At 39.2% G+C, this 22,002-nt stretch overlaps 1 pseudogene; it reads left to right on the top strand.

Moving 5' to 3' along the window:
- The first annotated feature begins 2,950 nt into the window (after nucleotides 1-2,950).
- Nucleotides 2,951-22,002, top strand: part of LOC149173336 (calmodulin-like protein 3 pseudogene) — a 33,655-nt pseudogene continuing 14,603 nt past the window's right edge.

Here is a 22,002-nt window from a genome sequence, read left to right as displayed (position 1 = left end):
CTGTAACCTAGATTTCCCGGAAATTTTGCTGAATTTTATTTAAAATCTTGCTGAAATTTCCACTATTTTTAGAGTCAAATTGTGGCCTAGTTAGACTACTCTATTTGTTATTATTAAGGATTTCAATTTTGTGGCTTCTTCATTATTAATATTTTGTTGGTGCAACTTCATCTTAATGTCTTTTCTAATTTTGTTGCCCTAACTTCATCTTAACCTTCTTTTTTTTGTTATTTTCCTTTCAATATAATTTTAATATCTTTTATACTTTTCTAAGAAGATATGATAATATATTTTAACAATATTTTTAAACAATTTTATTAATATGATTTCAAAATATGTTAATTAAATTCAAATAATTTTAATATAAATTTAAATTCACTTTAAAAATATATATAGATAATATTTTTATTAATTTTTAATAAGTTTTTTATTATTATTATATCATATTAAGTATCACTTTTCCTTTCTTTACTATATTAATCTTTAAATATACATATTTTATATAAGTAATATAATTTTTTATTTAATATTTAAAATAAAATTATTATAACCTGTATTCCCAATAAAATATATTTTTTACCATTTACGTTTATTCTTTAAAATATTGGGATATAATATAATATTGAATTAAAGAATGTAATACATGCGAAATGTTGTATGTGGGATAGTTATGTTGACAAAGACATTGAATTAAAAGCGAAGTTGATGTTAATTAATCATATAATCACTCAACAACTCAAATCAACATCACCAACGAAAAATGAGCAGAAGTATCGTATCCGTGTATATGATTATGATTATTCCATAGAGTTTAGATTCAGTGAGTAATTTAATTTAATATTCTACGTTAAATTTAAATATTTAAAAATAATATTAATGTTTATTTAACTTTGTTATTCAATTATAAATCCTGAAAAATTGTTGTCGTCGAAACTCAATCTTTGTTAGGAAATAAGTTTTAAAAATGTGAATAACAGCGAGAGTTGATGTGTTTCTTTTGATTCGTATAAACGTGGGTGTGTATTCTAAGTGATTGTGATAACCAGAGATATATAGTTTATGAGAAAAAATGTTTTTACGTAAATTAAATGATAGTACATTTGTCGACGCGTTTCGAACCAACGAATGTGGTTCATTCGTCAGGACAAGTTGAAGAATCAGATCATGGCTACCATGAACCACACTCATTGGTTGGAAATGCGTCGACAAATGTACTATCATGTGATTTACGCCGAAATATTTTTTCTCATAAACTTGATATGGATCAGAGAAGCCTCAATTCAACTAGAGAAATATATAGTGAGAAAATTACAACGTGGCAAACTCCATCCAAATGTTGATTGGAGATACAAAACAAGGAAAATGAAAGATGGAGAAATCGATTTGGGAAATCGGAAGACAATTACAGAGCTCTGAGTGTATTGACTTGACTTGAGTGAGGCCAGGAGGCCCCTGGGCCTAAAAATTGACTTGAATGGGGCAGAGGGGTGAAGAACCTATGAAAAAGTTTCTTCATAATAAAAAAATCACAGTAAAAAAATTGTAGTAGTATTCAGAAAATTTAAGGTCCTCCCAAACCTGAGCTCTCCGTCTGCTTCGTACTCGCCATCTCTTTTACTTTTCATCTGCTCTGCAAATTCAAACACACAACAAGGATTTTTTCATTGTCGTAGAATCGAGTTCCTTTTTATTTACAATCGCAATTTTTTTTAATTTATTACTTAATTCAAATTTCAATTGCGCGCCCACAGATCTCTACCGTCCAAATTCTACTTCTAATCGACGGCTGACCTTGTGATCCTCATCTCCTGTCACACGGATCAGGACAACCTGCACTTTCTATCAATAAATGTAAAAAGAACAGTAGTCGACGGGATGGAGACGAACGCCGATAGAGGGACGGAGTAGTCGACCAACACATCAGTCGGAAAAGAGCCACCACTCCCTGATCTTTGCCATACTATGTATGACCATCATCCATGTGAACCAGCACTGATCTTTGCCATACTATGTATGACCATCATCAATGTGAACCATAACTGATCATTGCCATACTATATATGACCATCATCAATGTGAACCAGCACGGCCCTTCAAGAGGGAAACTATTAAGAACAAGTCACTAAGACAGTGATTGGCTTAATGACTAGTGATATCCCCATACGCGTAGTCCAAAGAGGCAGAGGAGTTGCTCGGATAGTTATGGAAATTCCGGTCATATTTAGAGAAAATCCGACAAGGAGTTTTGTAAATCCAAGTTATAGTTGTTAAACTTTAAAATTTTAGGTGTCTTAGACGTTCTTGATGGTGTTGAATCCATTTCCACCATCAAAAACAGGATTCAAGCACTGCCTCTACAAAAAAATTTGAAATTTTTTCCTGGATTCCGACCACTTTTAGCCGTCCAAATAATTCCTCCGCCTCATTAGATGACTCCATTACCATACATGCCCATACATGATGATTTCATTTCCGATGGGTTCCATAGCTCTGACTGCAGCAGGCTCCACGGTTACTCCCGCTCTGACAGGCTCCTTCGCTCGGCAATGCCTATTTCGACCCCTATAGGTCCATTAATACACTTCAAAAGTACAGGGTGATTATTACCGCATGGATACCATGAGGATGCATGTTTTTTCATGACCATTAGTTTTCTGACGGCTCTATTTTTCCAAGCAATCGAGACTGGTCGTAAAAAATGGATGCATCATGCTGGTCATTATGTCTGGCAATTTCAAAAAGGAGTTTTCGACGGCTCTTTCTTCTGATAACGCTGACTCATCTCCCTACCTCCCATCAATGCCGAACTCCGCCCCCGAAATTTTCAAATTTCAAATGTTATCTTCTCGCCTTCAAACTAAAGGGTTGTGCACGGTATTTTCTTTGCCTACATAAATAAGAACTGGTTAGTTTCATCAGGTCGTCATGCGTGGTGCAGACTACATTTTGTTATTTGCAGTACGAATTATAGCCTGCTGCGATCGTATATACTGACTCTGTTTCTATGGAGTTCAAGAATGTTGATTTAATGGCGGAAATTAGAGGGTTTCTTGGCTTTCCAGCGGATCAAAGCATGTTAAGCTTGATACTAAGGACCGTTTTTCTCTACGGGCTTTTCACTTCGCTGTTTCGATATGTTTTCCCGAAGAAATTTAAGCCCTTTTTCGACAGCAAAGCTTCTGAAAAAGCTTTAATGGCGGATAATAAAATCGATGGGGTTCTGGACAATGCGGTCGGCAAAGAGGAGCTGAGGAGGGTTTTCTCGACCTTTGATAAGAACGGCGACGGGCTAATCAGCCAACAGGAGATGAAAGAGTCTTTTGAAAAGCTCAGGTTGTGCATTGGCGAAGAGGAATTGCTCCACACGATTCGAACCGTGGACGTCAATGGCGATGGGTATGTGGATTTCGATGAGTTCGTGACGCTGTATGAATCGATGAGTGGTAAAGGAGGTGAGAAAGAAGAAGCGATGGCGGATCATATGGACGGAGACGCGGATCTGGCTGAGGCGTTCGGCGTTTTTGATGAGAATGGAGACGGTTTGATAACTGTGGAAGAGCTCCAGTCTGTGCTCAAGTCGCTGGGTCTCAAGGAAGGCCGAACGGTTGGGGATTGGAAGAAAATTGTTGGAAATAATACTTAGGTGGGGTGAATTAGTATTAGCAATTTAACAATATTTCATTTCATAAACAGAGTTATATATGCTACTTCTGTTAATGCAACTTGCGTATATACGCAACTGTGCTTAGAGCAACCAACGTATACCTTGTAAACTTATAATTTAGTCAGTTGATCTTTAATTTGTGTATCAAAACCATATAAGCAGTAATAGGTATAGTAAAAACATAGCAGACAATCACACAAAGAACACAAGATATAAGGTGGAAACCCAATGTGAGTGAAAACCACCTGCTGTAATTCGCTCTATCCTCTTTTAATAAGAAAGTTCTTTTTACACTATTTTTGTACTGGTGCAGTGTTATCCCGGTACGCAGGCTTCTACCTGCAGAAGGCTACAACCTTCTCTCGTTCTCCAACTTCTCCTGGAAGGGAGCTACAACCCCCTTAGCTCTTGTACTAGCTAATGTACTAGTACGTAGGTGCTGACCTACAGAAGGCTACAACCTTCTCTTTTCTTCCAGGGACCACGTTTCATAAATTTTTAGACTAGATCCATCAATAGCATCAATCAACCATCAAAATATATTTTCATCAATCATCTCCCTTGCACTAACCAAAACTGAATCAAACAATCACTTCTCTGAATTTTGTAACCAGAATACAGTAACAGTACCAGAACCCAAACCAAAACCCAGATCACTGCGACAGTAAACAGAAGTAGCTAAAACATATTTTATGAGATGTACGCTACTTCAATGTGTCGAACCTGCATTCATACGCACTTTTCTCAAGGCTTACCTGCATATACACTCTTTTGAAATGTCGAACCAACATGTATACACACCTTTGCTATACTAAACCTGCATACAAATCTGTAAAACATGATTTACGCTTTACAACTATTTAGACATCAGTTATACCCAGATCATCAGATTTACATATTAAGACATGAGCCAATTATAAAATATCAAAACCACACAAAGATACTTCTCTTCAAGCCTTAAGATCTTGACCCATCAATAGCACTTATCTTTCTTCATGCGTTCATGTTCCTCCTTGATTCAGATCTGGCTATGCACCATAACCCAATGACCAGTATTCTAGATCTTGCTTTTCATTAGATATTCAATACTTGAGTGCCTTTGCCTAATGATCTCCTCCTCCTTTTAAAGTCTTATTCCTTTCTCAATACCATGGTCCAAAACCACTTAGAAGCAATACCTTGGACCAAATACTTGGGGTCAACACTTTGGACAAGATACCTTGGACCAATACCATGGGTCAAAATACCAAGGACCAAATACCATGGACAAAAACCAAGTTTTCCAACATGTATGTGCTTTTCCTTGCGTGAAAATGCATGTATACACATACGTGCCTTTTGGTCGGCGAACCCGCGTGTATACGTGGCTTTGTCAAGGTAAACCTATGTATACCTCTTTTTCCTTCATTCTTTGAGCCTGAACTGTGATCTGTCATCTAAGTGAGTTGCCATCAAGGACAACACCTGTGTCATAGTGCCAAACCTGTGTCATAATGCCAACAATCTCCCCCTTTGGACTTGATGGCAACTCCAAGTCACTCTCCCCCTTTGTCATCAAGGGCAAAGGGTTATGCTCCCCCTGAGTACATGCTGAATTTTCTGATATGCTGAAGTGTGTTGGTCATGCTCCCCCTGACTGTAAGCAAGGTCTGCAAGGATGTTCTACAAGAAGAACAAGACTCTATACATCATAAATGACCTTCCTATCACCAACGACTCATACATACATCCATCTCCCAACCAAGTGGGGATATACCAAGATTGACTCATCCACCCAACCAAGTGGGGATACATCAAAAGGTTATACATGATAAGACAAGAACATTACATCATCCATCCCAAGCATAGTGGGGAAACAAAATAGGTTGTTACATGACCTTGATAATAAAATATATACATGACAGAGACAAAATATCTAAAACAAGAGAGTTATCAGCAACTATCATCAGCAACATCTGTTAATCACCATTAGCAACCATGATCTCCGTCTGCATGTGTTCCACCTGAAACAAGAAAACAACTGTGAAATTGTACCAGTATCTTCTAAGATAATGCTAACAATACATTATTAGAAGTATATGCTCCCCCTGAACCTGTGCCAGATGATCACTGTCAGACCCATATCAGACTCTTTTCATCCTGAGTCTGTCCCACTGATATTCTTCAAACCAACATATACGCGACTGTATCCACAGCAACCGGTGTATGTACGCAGATACACTTCATGAAACTTGTGTACAACCACTTTTCTCTGAAACAGATAAGTATCAACTGCAAGAAGATGCATCAACTACTCCCAGCGTCTGTCTGAGATATTAAAATGTCTCTCTGGGCAGTGGTTTGGTGAATATATCAACAACCTGTTCCTTGGAGGGAACATACTCCAATTTGACCTTTTGTTCAAGCACTTTTTCCCGGAGAAAATGATATTTGATAGGTATGTGTTTGGTATTCGCATGCATGATAGGATTCTTTGAAATACTAATTGCACTTGTATTATCACATAGAATGGAGATGGGTGGAGTACACGTGATTTGAATGTCTTGCAATGTTTGCATCATCCAAAGAAGCTATGTGCAACAAGATGGAGCAGCCACATATTCTACTTTAGCTGTAGATAATGCAATTGAAATTTGTTTCTTGTTGAACCAAGACACTAATCTGGAACCCATAAAGAATGCACCACCACTAGTGCTTTTTCTATTATCCACGCTTCTTGCCCAATTTGCATCTGTATATGCATGAAGTGTAACATCTGTATCTCTAGTATACCATAAACCAAAGTTTTATGTTCCTTGAAGATATTTGAAAATCATTTTGACTGCCTGAAGGTGTGCTTCCTTTGGATTTGCTTGGAATCTTCCAACTATTCCCACTGCATGCATGATGTCTGTTTGGATACATGTTAGATAGAGCAGACTACCAATCATGGATCTATAGGTTGGTTGATGCACTGTTGTTGATTCATCGTTTGCGCTAAGGCTACATCATGTTACCATAGGGGTACATACTGGTTTAGCATCTTCCGTTCCATCTTTCTTCAAGATCTGCTTGAGGTACTTGGTTTGTGATATAAAAATACCATCTTTATTTTGTTGAACTTGTAAACCAAGAAAATATGTGAGTTCACCAAGGAGGGACATTTCAAATTATTTTTGCATTACCAAAGAAAAATTTTGACTCATGGCTTCTTCATTACTACCAAAAATGATATCATCAACATACACAACAAGTATTAACAATTTGTCATTGTCAATTTTTATATATAGATTGCTATTAGCTAATCCTTTTGAAAAACCTTGTTGATGAAGGTATTTGTCAAGACGATAATACCAGGCCCTTGGAGCTTGTTTTAGACCATAGAGAGCCTTTCTGAGTCTGCATACAAGTTTTGGCTAATTTCCAAGGATGAATCCATCTGGTTGCTCAATATATACTTCTTCTTCTAGATCTCCATTAAGAAAGGCAGATTTCACTTCCATTTGATATACTTTGAATTTATGATAGCTAGTAAGAGTAAGGAACATTCTTATGGCTTCAAGTCTAGCAACATGTGCAAAAGTTTCTTCAAAGTCTATACCTTCTTGTTGAGCATATCCTTTACAAACAAGTCTAGCCTTGTTTCTAACAACCTCCCCATTTTCATTCAACTTGTTTTTGAATATCCATTTGGTTCCAATGATATTCTTATCATGAGGTCTAGGAACTAATTCCCAAGTATTATTCTTTTCAATTTTCTCAAGCTCTTCATTCATGGCCTTGACCCAACATTCATCTTTGCATGCTTCATGAACATTTTGCAGTTCGATGGAGGAAAGAAATGCTAGATAGCTTGAAGCTTCTGTAATAGTTCTTCTTGTTTGTACACCTGCCTCTTTCTATCCCAAAATTTGAGTCTCTGGATGATTTTTCTGAACATATCTGGATGGAATCTTTTCTTCTGTCGTTATCTGCTCTTTTGGTGCTTCATTGGTTTCTTCTTCTTCAGCATTAGTCTGATTTGATGTGGAAGGATGATCCTCATCTTCTTCCCACTCTTTAGTTTTTACCTGCTTTGGATTTTCGCCTGCTTCATTAATCACAACATCAATACTTTCAACAATTTTCCCTAGTCTTTTATTACAACACTTGTATCCTTTACTTCAGGAAGAGTAACCAAGGAGAATACCTTCATCTGCTCTAGGTTCAAACTTGCCAAGTTTTTCATCAGTCCTTTTAATGTAACATTTTCTTCCAAAAACTTTGAAGTATTTTATAGTAGGAGTCTTACCATACCAAAGTTCATGAGGACTTTGAGTGTTGTTTACCCGAATTTTGTTTTTGTTGAGAATAGTGACGAAAACAAATGCAGCTTCACCCCAGAAGGTTGCAGGAGTTCCAGACTCATCTAGTATAGCACGAGCCATTTGTTGAATAGTTCTGTTCATATTTTCTTCCACTCCATTTTGCTAAGGAGTCCTTGTGGTAGAGAATTCCCTTCTTATTCCATGTTCTTCACAGAAGTTGAAGAATTCATCCGAGGTAAATTCCCCTCCTCGATCAGACATGAGGCATTTGATTTTATGATCTGATTCGTTTTCAACCAAAGCTTTGAATGCTTTGAACTTTTCAAATGCTCCATCTTTATGCTTTAGAAGTCCTATCCAACACATTCTGGAAAATTCGTCAATGAACAATATAAAGTATTCTTCTCCACGAGGTGACTTTTTCCTTGATGGACCACATAAATCAATATGGACAAGTTCAAGTGGCTTACTAGCTGATCCTTCTTTCTCAGGGAAATGTGTTCTGGTTTGCTTACCAAATTGACATGATTTGCATATTTTATTTTTTGGAATTATGATGTCTTGAAGATCATGAACAGCCTGGAATTTGCATGCTTTCCTTATCTGAGGGAAGCTTAGATGCCCCAATATTTTGTGCCATAGCCAGTGTTCATCATTTTTTCTTAGATGGCATTGTTGTTGTCCTCCCTTGAGTATGTATAAATTATTTGGAGTTCTTATGCCTTTGATCACTGTTTCTCCTATATCAAGCTCACGAACAACACATCCATTTGATCAAAATACTACCTCATTTCCTTGATCACACATTTGACTAACACTCAATAGATTATGCTTTAAACCATCAACATACATAACATTCCCAGTTTTGACCTTTTCTTTTAAGAGAACAGAGCCTTTACCTTTTATGACTGCAAGGGTGTCATTTCCAAATGAGACCTTCCTTTCCTTTTCTAAGGCACTATATGACTTAAGTTTTTCTTTATCACCTGTCATGTGTTTCAAGCATCCACTGTCGATATACCATTGATTTTATTGTCCTTCTGCATATAAGGCTATACCACATATTTTGGTTTGTGGTTCTTTCTTTTTCCATGTTTTGGGACCCAATGAAGCTTGCTCCGTTTGAGATGTTTTTCCGAAATTTACTCCTGCATTCAGAGTCTTAATGACTGAAGTTGTTATAGATAGAGCATTCTCATTCATTTTCAAGAGCAGAAAAGTTATTGTAGGTCCTTTTCATGATCCCAGTCACATTCCTTTGATTTCGTGCTTCTCTAGTCATGATGGTCTTGCAAGCAACACATTGAGTAGCTTTGTGTCCAAAGTTATGACATGAAAACCATTGGCCATTAAAGAAATTCCTGCGATTATCGAATCTACTAACCTGATGATTGTAGTTTCCATTAACATTCATTCTTGAAGAAAATTGAGAATGATTTACCTGTGGTTGGTTATAGCTTCTGTTCATCCTTGAAGTAGATTGAACTCGATTTACCTGGTGATCTGATTTAAGCCTCTGCTGACGGTTGTCAACCTGTTCATTTCTCCTTGCTGCATCAAGATAGCTTTTGGAGGTTGATGGCTTTTGTGCTTGAGATGGTTCTTCAGTATATCCAAGATCTATCTTTATCAGAGGAGAATGCTGCACTTTGATAATTTCATCTAAAGTGTCTGATCCTTTAGCAAACCTAACATTGAGAGCTTTTGTTTTCTCAATTTCTTTTCTTAGACCCACAATTTCATATTCTAAACTTTTCATTGCGTTTTTCCCTTTCAGAAAGTTGGAATGCCAGATTATCTATAATCATACTCTTTTCTTATAAACAGATTTTAAGTTTAGAAATTTCTTCATAGAGACCATCCTCATCTAAAGCATCCAAGAAATCATCATCTTCAAAAGCCATCAGAAGTCTATAATCATTACTATTTTCATCTTCATCACTATTTGATAAACCATCACTATCTTCATGCGCATAGTAGCTCTTCTTATTTACACTTTGTTTTCTATTCCATTTTGTTGATTCCTTACCTTTATCAAGCTTATCTTTGTGAGGACATTTGGCAGCATAACGACCTACTCTTTCACAAGCAAAACATTTGAAAGGTAGTTTACCTCTGAATCTTCCAGAACCCCATTGAAGGTTCTTGACAAAGTTTGATTCTTCCTCTCCTTCTAACGTATTGAGTTCTCCTTTTCCTGAGGCTTTGAATGTGGCTTCTCTCATATTTTATGGACCCCCTTTTCTCATGTCGAAAGCAGTTAGGATTCTGTGCAACTGTGACATAATAATACTCTGAAGATTTTGTTTTTCTTCTATGGCAGAAACTTTTTATTCAAACTTAGAAGACAAGGATCTTAGAACCTTTTCAACTAAAGTAACTTCTTTTATCTCTTCTCCCAAGTTTTTCATGCGATTAAAAATCTCATCTATACATAAGAAATAATTAGCTATACTTTCATCATTGCGCATTCTGAGAGTTTCATATTGAATTTTGAGAGATTGTAGTTTTGTATGTTTTACTTGATCATCTCCTTCATAGCTTAGAATGATCTTGTCCCATATTTCTTTGGCAGTTTTGAGCTGCATAACCCTGACAAATTATGATTGTGACAGACTCCCCAATAGAGTATTTACAGCTTTTGCATTTGTTTCATACTGCTTTTTACCTACCGTATCTGTAGGAATTGCTGAAGGAAATGTGTATCCTCCTTCCACAATTTCCCAAACATCTATTCCAAGAGATTGAAGATAGGTTGTGGTTCTTATCTTCCAATAGATGAATTTTCTCCCATCAAAGATTATTGGCCTGATGGATGCCTCTCTCTCGTAGTTTCTCATGATGATAGATCTTCCTTCAAGCAATCAAGATTCTTCTGAAGGACCTGCTCTGATACCAATTGTTGGAAATAATACTGAAGAGGGGGTGAATCAATATTAGCAATTTAACAATATTTCATTTCATAAATAGATTTACGTACGCTAATTTTGTTAATGCAACTTGCATATATATGCAATTTTGCTTAGAGCAACCAACATATACCTTGTAAACTTATAATTTAGTTAGTTGATCTTTAATCTATGTATCAGAACCATATAAGGAGTAACAGGTATAGTAAAAACAGAGCAGACAATAAACACAAAACACAAGATATAAGGTGGAAACCCAATGTGGGTAAAAACCACCTGCTACGATTCATCTCTATCTTCTTTTAATAAGAAACTTCTTTTTACAATATTTATGTACTGGTGTAGTGTTATCCCAGTACACAGGCTTCTACCCATAGAAGGCTACAACCTTCTCTCATTCTCCAGCTTCTCCTGGAAGGGACCTACAACCCCCTTACTCTTGTACTAGCTGATGTACTAGTACGTAGGTGCTTACCTACAGAAGGCTACAACCTTCTCTTATCTTCTAGGGACCACGTTTCATAAATTTTCAGACTGGATCCATCAATAGCATCAATCAACCATCAAAATATATCTGCATCAATCATCTCCCTTGCACTAACCAAAACTAAATCAAACAATCACTTCTTTGAATGTTGTAACCAGAATACAGTAACAGTACCAGAACCCAAACTAGAACCCAGATCACTGCAATAGTAAATAGAAGTAGCTAAAACATATTTTATGAGGCGTACACTACTTTAATGTGTCGAACCTGCGTTGATACGCACTTTTCTCAAGGCTTACCTGCGTATACACTATTTTGAAATGCCGAACCAGCGTGTATATGCACCTTTTCTATACTGAACCTACGTACAAATCTGTAAAAGATGATTTACCCTTTACAACTATTCAGACATCAGTTATACTGATGCAAGAGCATCTAGCTCACCATGACCGGGTGAAGTCTCTGCCAGGTTGGAAGGTTGTTTGAGTATCTGGATTGTTTTTTTTTAATTAGTTTATGAGGTCATGAGATAGGATTTTAGTTTATTTTACTTTTAGTTTCTAGGTGGTCAAAGTTAAATGTCAAAGTTAAATTTCGGTTAAGGGTTGTTATGATTCAAAAGTAATAAGTGGTAGTTTAGGAATTGATCTGTCAACTTAGGAAAGAAAAGACAAAATTATCTAAATGCAGATATTATAATGACAACTGAAACTGTAGTTGCACAACCAATTGTTTCTGTTCAATTGACAAACAATTACAGTTTCAATTAACTGTAACCAAAATGTATAAAAGCAGCAATGTAAGACAAGAGAAAGGTTCAGCAATTTCATGACAGAGAAATAAAGAAACAGAGACAGATCTTATTTCCAAAAACTGTCCATCTGTATTCATTGCCTATTTACTGTAATACCGTGTTTTCTTTTCATTTATCGAATTGTAAGGAACAATGTTAACAGACAGTGAATGACCACAATAAGGTCGTGTTATCTTTGTGTTCTCTTCGAACAAACAAACCACAACAAATTCATACAAATGCCCAAATACAGAGCGAAGGACCAAAGAGTTGAACCACAGTCTGAATAGTGAGATACAACAAAACGACCGAGAGCAAACAGGACCGGAAACAAAGTGCCGGAGAAGCAAACTACAACAAAGGTATTCTCGAACGATTCCTCATAATTTTCATAAGTCAAACAGATATAACAAAACTATGTTCTCATTGCTACTGACCGAGACATAGATGTATTACATTCATTGATAAAAAAAAACAAGTGCCGCGTCCAGAGTGGACAAACCCTAGCCTAGGGTTTGGTAACAACAAACGCCAATAATCATTCAAATGAGCCGTTAACTAGAATAAGAATTACAACCAGGCCGAAGCTTCATCTTCGCAAGGGACAACAACCACATACGAAAGCAAAGACGACAAACTATAATATTTACAGAAAACACAAAAACCTAACAGTGCATTGACAGATTGAACAACCAGAACCTACTGGCAGAGGTTTGCCACCCTTGGAATACCGAATCCTGGAGGAACCTGCATACCCAGGTCGAGCCAATGACCTGCACATACAATAGAGCACAGTTAATACATTAACATAGCAATCAACTGAAGTTTAAGCAACCATCAAAACAGGAGGGTTTCATATATTACTTGAGTAAGCCGGACCAAGGGTTTGAAGAGCAGAGCTGTTGCCGAAATCGACAGAGTTGAGACAGAAGGAGCATTTCTGGTTATTGCCAACACCATGAGGAGGTCAAACTGAATCAGGGAAGGGGTCAATACCTATTCACAGCCGCGGAAATCTACTAACTTGTTACCTGAGTCCAAAGATGACAAAAATTAAACCATTTCCCATACAGAACAGAGACCAGAGGCGACCATAACCATAGCAAAGACAACAGTACAATAATGGAGACTATAAAACAATAGCAGGGGATGATTATTGGACGAGACACAAAATTCTACAACCAAATCATAGAAAAATGGCAGGACGAGACTAAGAATCTTACCGTGTGAAAAGAAGTCGAGTGAGCGCACCACCAGAACCAGAACAGACACGAGCCACCGGAGGAAACCATCGACTAACACACAACCAAGTTGGGAAGGCCAAAATTCACCCACAGTCATGCCCGGAGAAGAACCAGGGATTTTCATTTTCACCAGAGAAAAAACCACATAACATAACCAACCAACCCTCGCAGCAACCTCACAGGTGAATAGAACAATCTCGAATGACGAGAAGCCAAAGTGTTTTGGACAAAGAACAAATGGAGGAACCAGGCCCAAGGTGTGTAGGTAGAAATTGAATGCAGCATTAACTACTCCCAGTTGCCAAACAAATATTTACTGACAACCTTGCATGCAACCGCCGGAAAATACCCAAACCTAACACGTCGTAAAGTCCGGAAACAGGTGTAAAGCCGAGGACACGCGGAGTTGTGGGCCAGTGTGGGCTGGGTTACGTTAGAGTGGTATCAGAGCAGTTGTTTATGTTAGTAGGAGGAATGGAGAGAGGAAGGCGAGGTCGTGGCAGAGGTGCTCGAAGATTAGCAGAGGAAGGATTGAGAGGAGATCAGAATTCTTGCTGCTCGGTTGGAGGTAGTAGAGGCAGGTAGACGAAGAGAACCGGAAATAGGCGATGACAGTGAAGAGGAAGTTGAAGTAGCAGCAGATGGACCAGAAGGTGAGACTGCAGAAGTGAGATTGTTGAGATCTGTTTTAGTAGCAAGTAGTAAACCCAAGCCAGAACTCCCGACGTATGACAGCAGCCTGTCTATTGAAGTTTTATTGGATTGGATCAGTGAGATGGATAAGTACTTTGAGTGTGAGGAAGTCAACGAAGACCACAGAGTTAAGTTCACTGCGACGAAATTGAAGGGACACGTAGCCCTATGGTGGGATAGTGTCCAGAACGAGAGGAAGCGATTGAACAAGGCACCGATTAAAACCTGGTCAAGGATGGTGGCCAAGTTAAAGGGCAGATTTCTGCCGAGAGACTATCAGATTGCCTTGCATAGGTAGGTGCAGAATCTGAGACAGAAAGGATTGATGGTGAGGGAATATACGGAGGAGTTCTATTGAGTGAATTTGCAAGCTAGATATACAGAGGATACAGCAGAAAGAATAGCCAGGTATGTTAATGGGCTAAGGTTAGATATTTTGGATGAAATTAGTATTTTGTCTCCGAACAACACTGAGGAAGCGTATCAGAGTGCGTTGAAGGCAAAAGAGAAAATTACCAGAAGGCAGAATGCCCGGAGAGGACGAGGAGCCAACAGGGGGAAAGGCCAGTCCTATGGAAGAGGCCGAACTGCTAATAGCAACGATGAAGGCAGTAGTTCTAAAGCTTCCGGATCAGCAGACAGAGGTGACAGCGCGAGAGGCGGTAGGTCATCCCAGCGAGGCAGGGGAAATGGCCGAGGTAGAGGGGCTGGTTATCAGTGTTATAGGTGTCATAAATGGGGACACCGATCATTTTAATGTCCAGAAGCAGATCAAGCTGGACAGTGGGGTGTGTATGTGGCACAACCGGAGGAAGCAGTGGCACCTCCCCAAGAAGCAGAGAATGCTCTAGAGACAGGGGAAGCTCTAGTGCTGCACAAGGTGTTGTTAAAATCAATCAAGGAGGTCACAGAACAGAAGCAGTGGAAGTCTTTGTTTAGGACAATTTGTAAGTCGCGAGGTAAGTGTTGTAAGTTAATTATTGATAGCGGCAGTACTGATAATTTAGTGTCCATAGAGATGGTGGAAAAATTGGAGTTGAAACGCTCGAAGCACCCCAACCCTTACAGAGTTTCATGGCTGCAAAAAGGCCATCATTTGCTAGTGGATGAACAGAGCGAGGTAGAGTTTCAAATAGGCAGATATAAGGACAGAGTTGTTTGTGACATCATGCCGATGGATGTATGTCACATACTGCTGGGCAGGCCTTGGCAGTACGATAGGAAAGTGATCCATGATGGATTGATGAACTGTTATAAAATTGTGAAGGATGGAATCAAGCATATGCTTGTACCCATCAAGGAAGAAGGGACAGCAGAGACCAATGAACCAAGAACATTGTTGGTCAGTGGAAAACAATTTTTAAAACAGGTTGAGGATAGTGAGATAGGTTATGCGGTTGTAAAGAAAGCAAGGACAATATTGTTGCATACAGAGGTATCAGATTTACCTATGAATATCCAACAAATGTTGCAGGAGTTTACAGACATAGTTGTAGATGGCTTGCCAGACAAGTTACCTCCCAAACGGAGCATAAGTCATCATATTGACTTCATACCTGGAGCCAATTTGCCGAAAAAAGTGGCATACCGAATGAGCCCCAAGGACAATGAAGAAATTAGGAAGCAGGTGCAAGAGTTGTTGGACAAGGGATTGATAAGGGAGAGCTTAAGCCCTTGTGTTGTTCCAACGGTCCTCGCTCCCAAGAAGGGAGGGGAATGGCGGATGTGCACCGACTCAAGGGCCATCAATAAAATCACCATCCAGTATAGGTTTCCGCTGCCGTGGATCGATGATATGATGGATTGTTTAAACGGGGAAACTTATTTCTCTAAGATAGACTTGACAAGCGGGTACCATCAGATTCAGATACGAGAGGGGAATGAGTGGAAGACAGCCTTTAAGACAAATGAGGGGCTATACGAATGGCTGGTCAAGCCATTTGGGATGAGCAATGCGCCCAGTACATTCATGAGGTTAATGAATGAGATGTTGAAGGAGCACATTGGGAAGTTTCTGATAGTATATTTGGATGACATACTTATTTTCAGCAAGACAAGAGAAGAATGCCTTCAACATGTGTGTAAGGTGCTGGAGAAATTACAACAGAATAAACTGCTAATAAATTTGAAGAAATTTACTTTTCAGCAGAAGGAATTGATTTATTTGGGGTTTGTAATAGAAAATAATGAACTGAAGATGGATCTGGAGAAGGTGGCAGCGATAGTGAATTGGCCATCTCCGAAAAAATTATTTGAGGTACGTAGCTTTCACGGATTAGCGAGTTTTTACAGGAAATTCATAAAGAATTCCAGCGAGATTTGTGCGCCTATGCTAGACACCATCAAAAAGGCCAGCCAGCCTTTTCGATGGATAGAGGCGGTAGAGAGAAGTTTCCAGTTGTTAAAGAGAAAGATTACTAAGAGGCCGATCCTGAGATTACCAGATTTCAAGAAGTTATTTCAGGTTCGCTGTGATGCTAGCGGGACAAAAATTGGAGATGTACTTAGTCACGAGGATAAGCCGGTAGTGTTTTTCAGTGAGAAGCTGAACGAGAGTCAACAGAAATACTCATCGTATGATAAGGAGTTCTATGCTGTTATACAGGCATTAAAACACTGGAGGCATTATCTATTGGGAAATGAATTTGTGTTGTTTTCAGACAATTCTGCGCTACAATATGTAATGCAGCAACACAAACTGAACCACAAACACACCAAATGGGTGGAGTATTTGCAGAGTTTCAATTTCGTATTGAAGCATATTAGTGGGCAAGCAAATAAGGTAGTAGATGCACTGAGTAGGAAAGCTTTACTTCTGCAAGAAATCACTATGCAGGTGCTAGGTTTTGAGCACTTACAGGACTTATACCAAATAGATACAGATTTTAAGGAGGCCTATGAGGCAAGTCAGAACCCTTTAGTGAGAGATAACAGTCCTTGGTTGGACTACAATCTACAGGAAAAGTTTTTGTTTAAGGGAGGACAGTTGTGCATACCCGACTGCTCGATGAGGGAGAATATTGTTCGAGAGAAGCATAGTGGAGGTTTGGCCGGACATTTCGGCATGGACAAGACCCTTGAGTAGCTTAGTCATTTTTACTTTTGGCCAAAGATGCGGAGCGATGTACAACAATTCGTAGCCAAATGCAAAGTGTGCCAGTTAGCAAAGGGTCACAGTCAAAACATAGGACTGTATACACCGTTACCTGTTCCAGGCAAACCATGGGACTTAGTCAGCTTGGACTTTGTCTTAGGTCTACCGAAGACACAATGAGGATACGACTCGATAATGGTAGTAGTGGACAGATTCTAAAAAATGGCACATTTTATTCCTTGCAGGAAAACCAGTGATGCCACCCACGTGGCCCACTTGTTTTTCAATAAAATTGTCAGGTTGCATGGATTTCCTAAATCTATCCTTTCGGACAGGGATGTGAAGTTCACGGGACATTTTTTGCGTACCACCCGCAAACCGACAGGCAAACAGAGGTTGTAAACAAGAGTATGGGAAACCTGTTACGAAGCTTGGTCGGAGAGAATTCACGAATGTGGGATCGAGCGCTTGCACAGGCAAAGTTCGCTTACAACGACTCGCCTAACCGCAACACAGGTTTCAGTCCATTTCAGATCCTGTACGGCATGCATCCTCACGGAGTGCATGAACTGTAGGACCTTGGACTGAAGGAAAGGCGAAGTGCAGATGAAGAAGATTTCGCTAACGCGATGAGAGATTTGCATGAATAGGTACAAATTAAATTACAGGACAGCAGCTTAAAGTACAAACAGCAAGCACATTTGAAGAGAAGGGAAGTACAGTTTGACGTGGGGGATGAAGTCCTCGCGCATTTACGCAAAGAACGTTTCCTTAAAGGTACGTACAATAAACTAAAGTATAAAAAGATAGGACCTTGCAAAGTCCTTCGGAAATTTTCGGTGAATGCCTACAAGATACAGTTGCCACCCGGAGTAGGCATTTCACCTATCTTTAACGTAGCAGACCTGTTCCCTTATATGGCTGACCCAGAGGAAAAGGAAGAAGATGGAACCACGCAACCCACACGAAGTACCCAGGATGAAGGAGAAGCTTGGAAGAGACAGATGCCTTACGTTCAACCTCCCGAGATCGAAAGCATTCTCGACACTCAGGTGGTTAAACGAACTCGGCGGAAGGAGTATGTACAGTACCTGGTCAAGTGGAAGAATTGTCCTATTGAGGACAGTTCGTGGCTTGATGCTAAGCAAATTGATTAGACAAGTTGTTCAGTCGAGAAGCTCATGGACCGGAGCCTGATGCAGGAGCATCTAGCTCACCATGACTGGGTGAAGTCTTTGCCAGGTTGGAAGGTTGTTTGAGTATTTGGATTGTTTTTTTTTAATTAGTTTATGAGGTCATGAGATAGGATTTTATTTTATTTTAATTTTAGTTGCTAGGTGGTTAAAGTTAAATGTCGGTTAAGGGTTGTTATGGTTCAACAGTAATAAACGGTAGTTTAGGAATTGATCTATCAACTTAGGAAAGAAAAGACAAAATCATCTAAATGCAAATCTTGTAATGACAACTGAAACTGTAGTTACACAACCAATTGTTTCTATTCAACTGACAAACAATTACAGTTTAGATTAACTGTAACCAAAATGTATAAAAGCAGCAATGTAAGACAAGAGGAAGGTTCAGCAATTTCATAACAGAGAAATAAAGAAACAGAGACAGATCTTATTTCCAAAAACTATCCATATGTATTCATTGCCTATTTACTGTAATACTGTGTTTTCTTTTCATTTATCGAATTGTAAGGAACAGTGTTAACAGACAGTGAATGACCACGGTAAGGTCGTGTTATCTTTGTGTTCTCGTCGAACAAACAAACCACAAAAAATTCATGCAAATGCCCAAATACAGAGCGAAGGACCAAAGAGTTGAATCACAGTTCGAATAGTGAGATACAACAAAACAACCGAGAGAAAACAGGACCGGAAACAGAGTGCTAGAGAAGCAAACTACAACAAAGGTATTGTCAAACGATTCCTCATAATTTTCATAAGTCAAACAGATATAACAAAACCATGTTCTTGTTGCTACTGACCGAGACATAGATGTATTACATTCATTGATAAACAAAAACAAGTGTCGCGTCTAGAGTGGACAAACCCTAGCCTAGGGTTTGGTAACAAAAAACCCCAATAATCATTCAAACAAGCAGTTAACCAGAATAAGAATTAAAACCAGGCCGAAGCTTCATCTTCGCAAGGGACAACGACCACATATGAAAAACGAAGACGGAAAACTACAAGATTTACAAAAAACCCAAAAACCTAACAGTGCATTGACGGATTGAAGAGACAGAGCCTACCGGTAGAGGTTTGCCACCCTTGGAAGACCGAATCCCGGAGGAACCCGCGTACCCAGGTCGAGCCAACAACCTGCACATACAATAGAGCACAGTTAATACATTGACACAACGATGAACTGAAGTCTAAGCAACCATCGAAATAGGAGGGTTTCATATATTACCTGAGTAAGCCAGACCAAGGGTTCGAGGAGTAGAGCTGTTTTCGAAATTGATAGAGCTGAGACAGAAGGAGCATTTCTGGTTAGTGCCAACACCATGAGGAAGTCGAACTGAATCAGGGAAGGGGTCAATAACTGTTCAAAGCCGCGGAAATCTACTAACTTGTTACCTAAATCAAAAGATGATGGAAATTAAACCATTTCCCATACAGAAGAGAGACCAGAGGCGACCATAACCATAGCAGAGACAATAGTACAATAATGGAGACAATAAAACAATAGCAGGGGATGATTATTGGATGAGACACCAGATTCTACAACCAAATCATATCAAAACGGTAGGACGAGACCAAGAAGCTTACCATGTGAAAATAAGTCGAGCGAGCGCACCACTAGAACCAGAAAAAATACGAGCCATTGGAGGAAACCACCGACTAACACACAACCAAGTTGGGAAGGCCAGCATTCACCCACAGTCATACCCGGAGAAGAACCAGGGATTTCCATTTTTCGCCAAAGAAAAAACCACACAGCATAACCAACAAACCCTCGCAGCAACCTCACAGGCGAACAGGACAATCTCAAATGACCGGGAAGCCAAAGTGTTTTGGAAAAAGAACAAATGGAGGAACTAGGCCCGAGGTGTGTAGGTAGAAATTGAATGCAGCATTAACTACTCCCAGTTTCCAAACAGATATTTACTGACAAACTTGCATGCAACCGCCAGAAAATACCCAAACCTAACACGTCATAAAGTCCGACAATAGGTGTAAAGCCGAGGACACGCGGAGTTGTGGGCCAGTGTGGGTTGGGTTACGTCATATACCCAGATCATCAGATTTACAGATTAAGACATGCGCCAATTATAAGAGATCAAAACCACACAAAGATACTTCTCTTCAAGCCTTAAGATCTTGACCCATCAATAGAACTTATCTTTCTTCAAGCGCTCAGGTTCCTCCTTGATTCGGATCCAGCTATGCACCATAACCCAATGACCAGTATTCTAGATCTTGCTTTTCATTAGATATTCAATACTTGAGTGCCTTTGCCTAATGATCTCCTCCTCCTTTTATAGTCTTACGCCTTTGTCAGGCGGAAAGAGTCATTTGTGCGGACACAACCAACCTCCCTAGCAGCCTAAGACTCTCTAGTGACAAACAAGACAAACAAGAGCAATCCTTCTCTAAACATGCATTTACTATACGGGAAATCAAGTGTTTAGATCCTACCTGTAATCCAACGTTGTTGTAGCAGTCCAGCTCCACTGATCCGGATGAGCTCCTCCTTCACTTTGAAACCTGCATACACTAACAACCAAACGATTAAATAACACTTGATAATCTCATAGAATAAAACATATTTAACACATAGACCAAGGAGTACATGAAACAACTCATAAATAACAAGTTATTGAGAAGAATGGACTCATTTGCATTAATAGGTAACAAAAGGAACAAATACAACCTGAGCCTTGGTGTTGTGCAAGTCCCTCCCAGGGTCCATCAAGAGTTCTCCTTTACTTTGACAAAGCTCACCCAGTTCCAAATAGAACAAGCAAAGATGGCAATCTATCCTCACAAGCTTCTAAATGGGAGTCCTAATTCCTGCAGCATTTACCCTTAGAAATGTATAGCTTTCAACCTCTTCTCCTTCTGGCCCAATGCCTGTATTTATAGTGCTCAAGAGGAAGTTAATCAGGTCCACCATCAATGGGATAATCCCCTCTTTGGATGGGATAGCTCCCCTATTGATGGGATAAGTTCCTCTTTGGTAGGAGTGCATGAACCATCTGGAGGTGCTCAATACACGTCGAACAACCTTCTAGAATGCTCTAGAAATGACCACAAGTGACTTTTTAAAGATGAAACTTGCGCATTTTAACCTTTTCAGGGGGACGCACCTGCACCTTTACATACAGAGCGTCCAAAGACGCAGTTTTTGTGAACATTGGGTGCGTCCCCGCAGGTAAGGTTGAGAGAACCTGCGTCCCCAGAGATAAATACATTTAAAAAGACTTTCTCTCTTTTTTGGAGTTTGACATGGAGAGCAGAGGCATAAGACTTACCTAAGAGGGTAGTATGACTGTTGATAGATCCATCCTAACTGTGAATAGTCATGGTGACATTTTTTAGTGTAACAGATTGCCCCCTAAAGTGCGAAGCCTGAAATAGATTAGGGTTTTGTATTATCTAGGAAGGGTGAAGCGCTTTATCATTTCAAGGATTATCTCGTGGAGAGCCTGGTCAGAACCTGCAATTTTCAACACAAAATACATGTATAAGATTATATCATCACTGAGGTAGGCATTCCCATACTTAGATTTAAAACTTTAACTAACAGACTAACTACTCTGATACAGGAATGATCTTGCAGTACATCATAATCATAGACTTTTGTAGACACAGTATGGGCGC

Source organism: Pinus tabuliformis, chromosome 4_2 (genome assembly GCF_031772625.1).
Source record: "Pinus tabuliformis cultivar Carrire ecotype Pingquan chromosome 4_2, CPIR1, whole genome shotgun sequence".
Taxonomy (NCBI): domain Eukaryota; kingdom Viridiplantae; phylum Streptophyta; class Pinopsida; order Pinales; family Pinaceae; genus Pinus; species Pinus tabuliformis.
The sequence above is the reverse complement of the archived record's forward strand: the minus strand, read 5'-3'. Positions and strand labels throughout refer to the sequence as shown.